Here is a 10,648-nt window from a genome sequence, read left to right on the forward strand (position 1 = left end):
AAAAAAAAATCATCAGTGGACTGAGTTTGACCCTCTGTAGTTTGCTGATTCCTGCTCTCAACCATCACAAATATTCCCTGACATAGTATAAGAGGTTGCTTCCTCATGAACTTCCCTACAGGAAAAATAATATTTTCACATTTTAGTATCTTTTAATTCTCTTCAATCTAGTCCAATAGTATACTTAATATAAACAATTCTATCAGTGTCCAGAGGAATCTCTTCCATGTGTATTCTCTCCGATAGCCTGACTTGATCCAAGAAATAGAAAAAAAGAATAGATCCTAAACTGTTGAGTCATCCTTTTATAAATGTGTTAAAAATTAAAAGCTAATTGTTTAATAAGAATTACATTGCTGAGATCAGTGTTACATTTTTCACGTAGTTTAAATAGAAATATTCTATATATTCTATATTGTTGACCCTATACTATAAGAAAGGATATGTAAAAGGATTCTGATACAAGGGGAAGAATGAGTGGTGATTATCTAGAGGTACAATGCTTCTTGGAGGTGTAAAAAAAATTGCAATGCTAATATAGTAACTATAGTCCTGTTAATTTACATATCAAAAAGAATATTGATCTGCATATATTCAAAAACAATTACCAGCGCCTACAGGGAAATATTCTGCATCGCTCTTCTATTTATAATATTTTCTATTGATTGAATCCTAGTTTTGGACAAAACTAGACAATAACGTATTTTTTTGCTACATTTTAAAAGACTTTTATTTGTATCTTTGATTTTTTTTGCATTTGCATATTTAAATATTTTATTTTTTATATCAGTTTAACCTAATATCTGTGCATGTTTGCTCCAAATTAACTAAAGATGTAGGTTTGGAATAGAACGAGTGTAAATGGTTTATTCAAGAACTGAACTCATGACAACAGCATTGCAAGCAACATGAGACATCTGTATGAGCTAATAGTAGATTAAATGCCAACTGTAGATTAAATACCAACCAAACCTTAGAAGTTATTTCTAAATAATATTTTAGGTTAGTAAATATTTAACTTATAGAAGGAAGGGAAGTTGGAAAGCTAAACATAGACTGAGAGAACTTTTAGTAATTTTCGTAGTAAATTTCCTACTTCCTCCAGCTTATATTGCTTTAAGACACACTTAACATGCTGCTTGTATTTTATTAATGAAGATTACAGCAGCTTTACCTTGCAAAATACTATTATTTCTATAAATGCATTTTTACAGAATACATATCTCCCTCATAGCCCCAAAATTTAGTAGGCAGTTTTCAATAAAAGACAAAGTCAAAAGCACCATATATTACCAAAATAGAATATAAAATAAATGGAAAAAAATGGTACATCAAAGTATGAGTGATTGAATATTAAATTATACCTCTGCTTCCTAAAAACCAAAGTAACCAGGGAATTTGGATAGTTATAGAAGTTTAATTAATTCTATCTGGTGAAAAGATAATTTTGACTATCGTAGCCTTTGTTTTAAAGTCTATTTTGTCTGGTATAAGTATTGCTACCCTAGGTTTTTTTTTCTTTTTTCTTTTTTTTTCTATTTTCATTTTCGTGAAATATCTTTTCCATCCCTTTACTTTGAGTCTGTGTGTGTCTTTCCATCTGAAGTGAGTCCCATGTAGGCAGCATATGTAAGTATCTTGTTTTCTTATCCATTCAGCCACCCTAAGTCTTTTGATTGGATCACTAAATCCATTTACATTTAAACTAATTGTTGTTAGCTGTGTAGTTATTGCCATTTTATTACACTTTTTTTTATTATTCTTTTTAAAGAAGTGTCTCTAACATTTCTTGTAATACTGATTTGGGAGTAATGGACTTCTTTAGCTTTTTCTTGTCTGCAAAGTTCTTTCTGCCCTTTGATGCTAAATTATAGCTTTGCTGGGTAGAGTAATTTTGGTTGTAGGTCCTTGATTTTCATCACTTTGAATATTTTGTATCAGTCCTTTCTGGCCTGAAAGTTTCTGTTGACAAATCAGCTGTCAGTCTTATGGGAGCTCCCTTATAGGTAACTAACTGCTTTCCACTTCTGGGTACTTATCTGAAGAAACCCAAATTCTAATTCAAAAAGACATGCATCCATATGTTCAATGGAGCATTGTTTACAATAGTCAAGATATGGAAGCAACATAAGTGTCCATCAATAGATGAATGGATAAAAAAGAAGTGGTACGTGTATACAATGTAATATTATGCATCCCTCCCAAAAATGAAATCTTGTTATCTGCAACAACATGATGGACCTAGAGGGTACTATGCTGAGTGAAATTAGTCAGACAGAGAAAGATAAAATACCATATGATTCCACTTATATGTGGAATCTAAAATAAATAAATAAATAAATAAATGAACAAACAAAACAGAAACAAATTCATAGATGATTGCCAGATGGGAAGGAGAATGGGGGAATGGGTGATGGGGGTGAAGGGATCAGGAGGTACAAATTGGTAGTTACAAAATTGCCATGAGAATGTAAGATATAGCATAGTAAATAATATAATAACTAGGTGTGCTATTAGATGGGTACAAGATTTATTGGAACATTTACTTTGTGAGTTTTATAAATGTCTAATCACTGTGTTGTACACCTGAAACTAATATAATATTTTGTCAACTTTAATTGAAAAATAAAAAAAAAATTGAAGATAATTCTGACCATTTTTTCTTATGTTAAATATGGTTATTTTGAATATCTTTAACAATACCAATTGAAAAAAAATATTTTCAATAGTAAGATTATAGAAAAATGCTTATGAAAAAACTATTTCTTATATCATCCTTATTAAAGGCCAGTAGCATAACATTGATATTAAATGATAAGCTCAGAAGGACATTTCAGAAAGAATCAAAGCCAACAAGGTTTAGATTTGTAATACTCTGATGGTGTAATTTAATACAAAGAAAGACATCTAGCAGGTGGAATCAGATCATAACTCTATCTTACTTAGCCTCAGTTAGCTCTTTGATGGGTTTAAAAAATGCTAGTTGAATTCTCAGGTAAGATCCTCAGCTAATGTGTCTTGCTGATAGTTAAGAAAAACTCAAATGCTGCGGATATCATTTGTAGTAACAGAATAATTGGTGTTAAGATTGAGATAGAATTATGAGTTCCGTTCTCATTTTAGTGAAGAATCAACTTATTTATAAACCAATACAGGCTCAAAGAATTTGTCTCAGAACCAACATTTTTCCCATTTTTGGTTTGCTAAAGTAAATTTATTGGACCCTAAGGTGTTCTCTTTGAATTAAGTAGAGCCGAATCCTGAGTGAGAAGAAAAGCGAATGGCGAAGTTGAAGCATTGTTGGATAGATGTGTGTTGTTCTTTTTTTGCGTGAAGAGATTATCTTGGGCTTTCTCCGACAGTTCAGCCATAGAGGCACAACTGACATTTGGAACTTTTCTCCCTGTTATCAAGTCTAAGGGCTTATAAAAAGTAAATCAACTCACAAGACGTTTTATAACCTGTCATTTCAAAACAATTATAATACTCTTTCTTAAAAATCTACAGAAAATACATGTTCCAATGTGCCTTTCTATATTAGACTCAATCCCAATGGCCTGGTTCCATAAAGATAATATAATTAGACTTCTTATCCATTGTGTCCCAGGTGACTAATAGGGTCTGATGAAACAGTTTGACAGCAAATTGCTTCATTACTCAATAAACGAAAGCTGTACTCATTGAAGGTCAGTGTCTATTTCTTGATGCAATTAAGTGAGGATATGTAGAAGTCATCATCCTTAGCTTTTTTAGAGACAGCTACCTTTCCTACTGATAATTGAACCTACATAATCCCTAAGGAAACAACATTAACAAATTAATGTTAACTCCCAGTTCTATCTGTTTCTGCATGAACAGGAGTTTCATTCTCTGCAAAGATTCTAGGTTCTAAACTCCCTGAGCAAAGAAGAAGACTCATTTCACCACCTGCAAGCAGAAATTGTCCAAATGAGAATTTCTCTTACTTATTTGGCAGTGGATCTGGGAATATCCTCCAAATAGGTTGAATCTCTATCCACAAAGCTCTACTTTCTGGTTTTATAACTCAGCAATACATTATTACCTATCCTAAGTTATCTGAATTAAACAATTCTTATTTCAAAATGTAATATAGTCATTGAGACTCAGACCTTGTTATATGAATAGGTCTATATGTTGAGTTTTGTGATCTTTCAAAAAAGGTCATGTTTCACTTTCTAATGGTCCTGACCCTTTCTCTAAACAATATCTTCCATAATAGCAACCTAGTTCTATTCTTTGGAGTTAAGCATTCCTTTCTTTCGGTGTGTAAGCCCATGTTCTGGAAAGGGTGAACACTTTAAATTCATATATATTTAAAGTGAATTGATTTACTCACTAATTTTCTTTCATAAAAACCGAGAGCAACAGGAGAACAATTTTACATAGTTGACCCCTGCTGATGTTTCTCATCACATACAAATATGTAGCAATATATTGGATATTTAGTTATCAAGATAGCAAGCAAAATTGATCTTCTGATATGGGAGAAAGAGCTGGGGCAAGATAATTTGTAGGTGCTTTAATTCATGTATGTTATTTTTCTATACCCTAACCTCTAAAACGCAAATTCTAAGCAGGTAGCTAGATACTTAGAAATTTCTTACCTTGAAGATTTGTTCAAGGAGGAAAACACGAGCTTTATTTGTCTTTGGTAAAGTTTCTATCTTACTCCCATGATCCAAGAGTTGAAATGGGTGCCAGGGAAAAACACAAAAGCAGAGAAAGGAATTTGCTTGAGAAAGGGAAGAAAATAAGATGTTTTTCTTTCAGATCATGAAGATAAAAGAGATGTGTGGGTCACAAGTACCAATTAAATTGTGGTCTTGAGTTTCCTTTCTATACTTTGGATACCAGCCCACAATAACCTACATACGATTTTTCAATATTTTAGATTAAAGAGCTCCTTTACATGCATTTCTCTTCTATTCATTCATTTAGAAATAAGCTGATTGGCATTCTCCAGTAATGAATAAAAGGCTGACTCCAGGGTTGAGGCAGGTAGAGTGAAAGATTTTCTTGGAACACCTCATTGCACCAGGAAGAAAGGAAGTGCTCACAGAATGATAGGGACATAACAAAAGAACATAAAAGGATAATTTGAACATCAAATTATATAACAGTAGTAATGAGTTATAATTTACTTAATAAAATAAAAATCCATGAGTCCATACTAAAAAATTAAATAGATAAATATTCTTAAATTCTTATATTTCTTGGAGTGGAAACAATACAAAACTGATGAACCATTGGGTGTTAAATCTAGAGGATAAAAATGTTATCATGTTTAACTGCACTAATATTGGGACAAACCAGAATTATGTGCATCCTAATATAATGCAGTGATAAGAACTCTACAACTCATTGTGGTATTCCTGCTAAAAATAATACATAATCTAAACCTTATCATGAAGAAACATCAGAGAAGCCAAAATTAGGTGATTTCAACTAGTTTGTACTTCTAAAAAAAAAGCTTCAGATACAAAAACAAAAGCTGAGAATCTCTTCTAGATTAAGAAGACTAAAGAAATATAACTTAATAAAATATGTGTCTGTATTAAAATTCAGAAGTAGGGACAAAATATGTATAAAATAAATTATTGGGACTGTTGATGAAATTGAAATGGACTATAAATTAGGTAAAAATTGTGTCACAATGAACTTTTCCGCTTTGATAATAAAACTATGGTTATATAGATGATGCCTTTTGTTTTAGGACATGCGGCAAATAATGAAATGTAAAGAGTCATAATATCTTCAACTTACTCTCAACTTATTCTTATCAACAATGATAAAGCAAAAGAGACAAAATGTAATTTGGATATGAACATATGAGAGTTTAGTGTATAATACTTACAAATTTTCCCTAATTTGAAATTATACTAAAATTAAAAGTTATCAAAATTTTATGGATTGGAGTTGATAGTTCTTAAACTTTCTTTCCTTAAAATTTAGGACTTTTAGGAATCAGTTTTATCATAAAAAAATTTATTCTGATATTTCTCGAGGAAATAATCACCCCTTTTCTACATTTATACCTCAGGGGCCTCATCATTGTCCATTCATTCATGGTTTAAATACTTCATTCATCAAGTATTTGTTGAGTACTTAGTATAAGTTGGACTGAAGCAGGCACTGAGAATCCATTAATAAGCAAGACACAAAACCTATGCTTATAGACTTATAGCCTGCCTTACTCTTTTGAGTACATGTATTTTATTTCTATACTAGAATTCTAAAATCTTTTGGAATCTGATCACTCATAAACATAATAAGCGTTTAATACTTATATGTCAATTAAAATGACAATCAAATATTTGTAATGAGACACATTTTAACCACATTTAAGCATAATATAGAAATTAAGACTATGTGATAAATTTATTTTACATCCAAAGACAACGAAAATTTGAAAAGATTTTGAGAGCCTGCAATATAACATTATAAAGAAAGACAAAATGTCATATGTTCAGAAGAAAATAGGAGAAACTAATATTTATTGAGAATATACTATGTTCTACAAATTGTATTCAGTAGCATACATCATCATCCATGCACCAACTATATAAATTACATATTAATTCATTTTTATAGTTTAAGAAACTAAGGCTCAGTACATTGAAAAGGCTTACTTATGTTTATTCACATTTCTATGGAAATGTGTTTTGTATCCAGGACTGTTCAACTTTAGATCATGTTACTGTTATCCACTCATGATTTTTTGGCCAGTCATTCCCTTATCTCTTTGTATTTATGGGAGAAAAAGATGACATATGGAAGGATTGGTCAAAGGAAAGACCAAGTGTCTGTTTGGACTAATAGATTTTTATATTATTGGTTGCAGTTGTTTTTAATACACTTATCTTTTGTCTTTATTTCATGTGGAGAGCATAATTGTTGCATGTATATTTAATGACTAGTTATCATGATGAAAATAAATAAAAATATATAGTTATATTTATTTTGGAATAAGGAACAGAGACCCTGAGGTGTCAAGAAGATCCATAAATATAGCAACTCTTACATTTGTTAACTTCCAAAATGTAAATGGATTTTAAATGAGGTTTTCTACAGATTTCATATTCTGAAATCTATATATTTTTGTATAAGAATTAATCCTGAATTAATTAACATTAGATAAGTAAATTTTTACAGTATTACTCAAAACTTAGAGAATATTTTAAAAGTGTGGATGTCTTAACTTCTTGATACATGCAGAAATAGATATTTAAACTTAAAAACAGACAATGAGTGAAGGTTAATGATAGCTAAAACCAGAGAAAAGAGGAAAGAAAGGGTTCTATGTTGTCTTGGAAAAGAAAACTGAGCAGATGGCACGTTTCTTACTTCGCCATAGTCAGATCAACCTTCCATCACGAAAGAGTGAGAAGACAGTAGGTGGATAATGATGGCAAAGGAACTACATGTGGAATCACCTGATTCCCCTATCCTAGATATAGCCAAACAAGGTCTGGGTATGAAAGTGACAGTCTTGAATTTCTAGAATAAATACAAAATATAATTAAGATGTGTTTTAATTTCTTTGAGGCAAATACAATTGCAGAGAAAATATTTTGCAATTTAAATTATAATCATAAAATATATAGATTTATATCTATGTTTTCGTATGTTTATATGTGGTATGAAGTGATGAATAATAGTGACAACAGTAATAGTCAAGGTTCAGATAACCTGGAATCTGGTTTTTGGTATTTCAAAAATAAACTGATGATTTTGAGCAAATCACTTGAAACTAATTCATCCATACTATCTGAAGAAAGAAACTAAATATTCTCTACGATCCCTTCAGTCTTCAAAATTATTTAACTTTACTTAACCAAATTGATCTTTGCCTATTAGTGTGCTTATCCTTAGGAATAATGAAAAGATGTATAGAACTTTTATGAAGCAGATGAGACAAAAAACAACAAACATAAAACTAAGAATGAGTTGGCTCTGAAGTGGGGTTTTCAGGGTTAATTACCAGTTATTGAACTTTTTGTTATGTCCTAGGCATTGATTCATGGAGTTTCCATATTTTTCCCATGTAGAACATATAAGTGTGTAATTATTTTTTATTTTTCATAAAAACATATAAACATGTTTTAGTCTCAATTTATTGATAAAGAAACTAAGGATTCTAGAGGTTAAGTAATCATTTTTTATATCACTTAGATAATAAGAGATGGAAACAGACTCAAATTTTTAACAATAACTTTGAAATCCTTTTTATTTTTGGACTTCTACACTTTTGTGGACTGTAGCTCTCAGGGAAGGCTTTTTTAAGGGTAAATAAACTTGGCAAGATTTAAAGGACTAAAGTAAAAATAAAGAGAGGGAATGAGAGAGAGAGAAATTAGAGTAAATTTTATATTTTTATGTTTGCATTAAGTCCAAGCTATCATTAGAGCCTGCATAAACACAGAGACACTAACCATACACACATATATATTTACAAGTGTAGTACATATTATATATAATGTCTGAGTCTTTTAATGAGTATTAATTTTTTACAATTCTTAGAACAAAAATTAGTTGCATTGACATCAGTGATATCAGTATTTATCTATTTTATGAATTTTATTCCTTGATAACATTTTAGAACTTGAAAAATTCACAGATTGTTCATACATGCAAAAGGAGTAAATTTTACTAATTGGCCACTTCTCTTTTCAGATGTGATATATTTACTAACAAATACAATAGTTTGTGTTTCATTTTCAATAAAAGTGTACCTATTAATTTTCCTTCACTTCTCACATATCTATTAACATGGGTGTTTGACTTTGCTTGAGAGTGTTTACTGCCAATTATCTTTTTAATTTCTTTAAGTTTCTGTTGACATTATTTGATATTAGTTTCAGGTGTATGGTATAATGTTTAGATATTTATATAATTTATGAGGTGATCCACTCTGCCCTGAATTAGTCTAGTACCCACCTGACACTATACATAATTACTACAATATTATTGACTGTATTCCCTACACTATACTCTACATCTCCCTGACTATTTCGTAACTACCAATTTGTGCTTCTTAATCCCTTCACCTTTTCACCTATCTCCCAGCTTCCCTCCCATCCAGCAAACATTAGTTTGTTCTTTATGAGTCTATTTTTGTTTTGTTTGTTTATTTTTTTTCTTTAGATTGCATATAATAAGTGAGATCATATGGTGTTTGTCTTTCTCTATCCGATTTATTTCACTTTTAGGTCCATCCATTTGTTGCAAATGGTAAGATTTTGTTTTTTTTAATGAATAATGTTCCACTGTATGTATGTACCACCTCTTCTTTATTCGATTATCTATTGACAGACACTTAAGTTGCTTCCATATCTTGGCTATTATAAATCATGCTGCAATGAACATAGAGGTTCATATATCTTTTTGAATTACTGTTTGGGATTTATTCAGATAAATGTCCAGAAGTGAAATTTCTGGGTTATAAGGTATTTCTATTTTTAATTTTTTGAGGAACCTCCATACAGTTTTCCATAGTGGCTACACCAGTTGCAATCCCACCAACATTGCATGAAGGTTCCCTTTTCTCCACATCCTCACCAACACTTGTAATTTTTTGATTTATTGATGGTGGCCATTTCAAGTGGGAGGTAATATCTCATTGTGATTTTAATCTGCATTTCTCTGATGATTAGTTATGTTGAGCATTTTTTCACATCTACTGGCCATTTGTATGTCCTCTTTGGAGAAACGTCTATTCATGTCCTCTACCCATCTTTTAATTGGATTGTTATTTTTGTTGTTGTTTTTTTGGTGAGTCGTATGAGTTTTTTTATGAATTTCGGATATTAATCCTTTGTTGGATGTATCATTGGTGAATATCTTCTCCTGTTCAGTAGGTTGTTTTTTCATTATTTTGATGCTTTTCTCGCTGTACAAAAACTTTTTAGTTTGTTGTAGTCCCATTTGTTTATTTTCCTTTTGTTTCCCTTGCCTGAAGAGATATATCATTAAATTATATATAATCATATATACTAAGAACAATGTCAGAGGGTTATTATTGCCTATGTTTTCTTACAAGAGTTTTATGGCTAGAGGTCCTACATTTAAGTCTCTAATCCATTTCGAGTTTATTCTTGTATATGGTATTAGAAGGTGGTCTAGTTCATTTTTTTGCATGTATCTGTCCAGCTTTCTCAACATCATTTATTGAATAGACTGTATTTACTCTATGGTATATTCTTGCCTCCTTTATCATACATCAATTAACTGTATAGGCATGGATTTATTTCTGGTCTCTCTATTCTGTGCCATTGATCTATGTGTCTTTTTTAATGCCAGTGCCATGCTATTTTGATTACTATAGCCTTGTAGTGTAGTTTGATATCACCAACTTTATTCTTCTTTCTCAAGATTGCTGTTGCTATTCATGTTCTTTTTGTGAATCCATATAAATTTTATAATTATTTGTTCTAGTTCTGTGAAAAATGCTATTGGTATTTTGATAGGGATTACATTGAATCTATAGATTGTTTTGGGTAGTATGGACATTCTAACAATGTTAATTCTTCCTATCCATTAACACAGTATATGCTTCTATTTATTTGTATCTTCTTCAGTTTCTTCAATGCCTTATGATTTTTTGAGTTACAGGTCTTTTATTTATTTG

The sequence above is a fragment of the Pteropus vampyrus genome, unplaced genomic scaffold, assembly GCF_000151845.1.
Source record: "Pteropus vampyrus isolate Shadow unplaced genomic scaffold, Pvam_2.0 Scaffold91, whole genome shotgun sequence".
Lineage (NCBI taxonomy): Eukaryota > Metazoa > Chordata > Mammalia > Chiroptera > Pteropodidae > Pteropus > Pteropus vampyrus.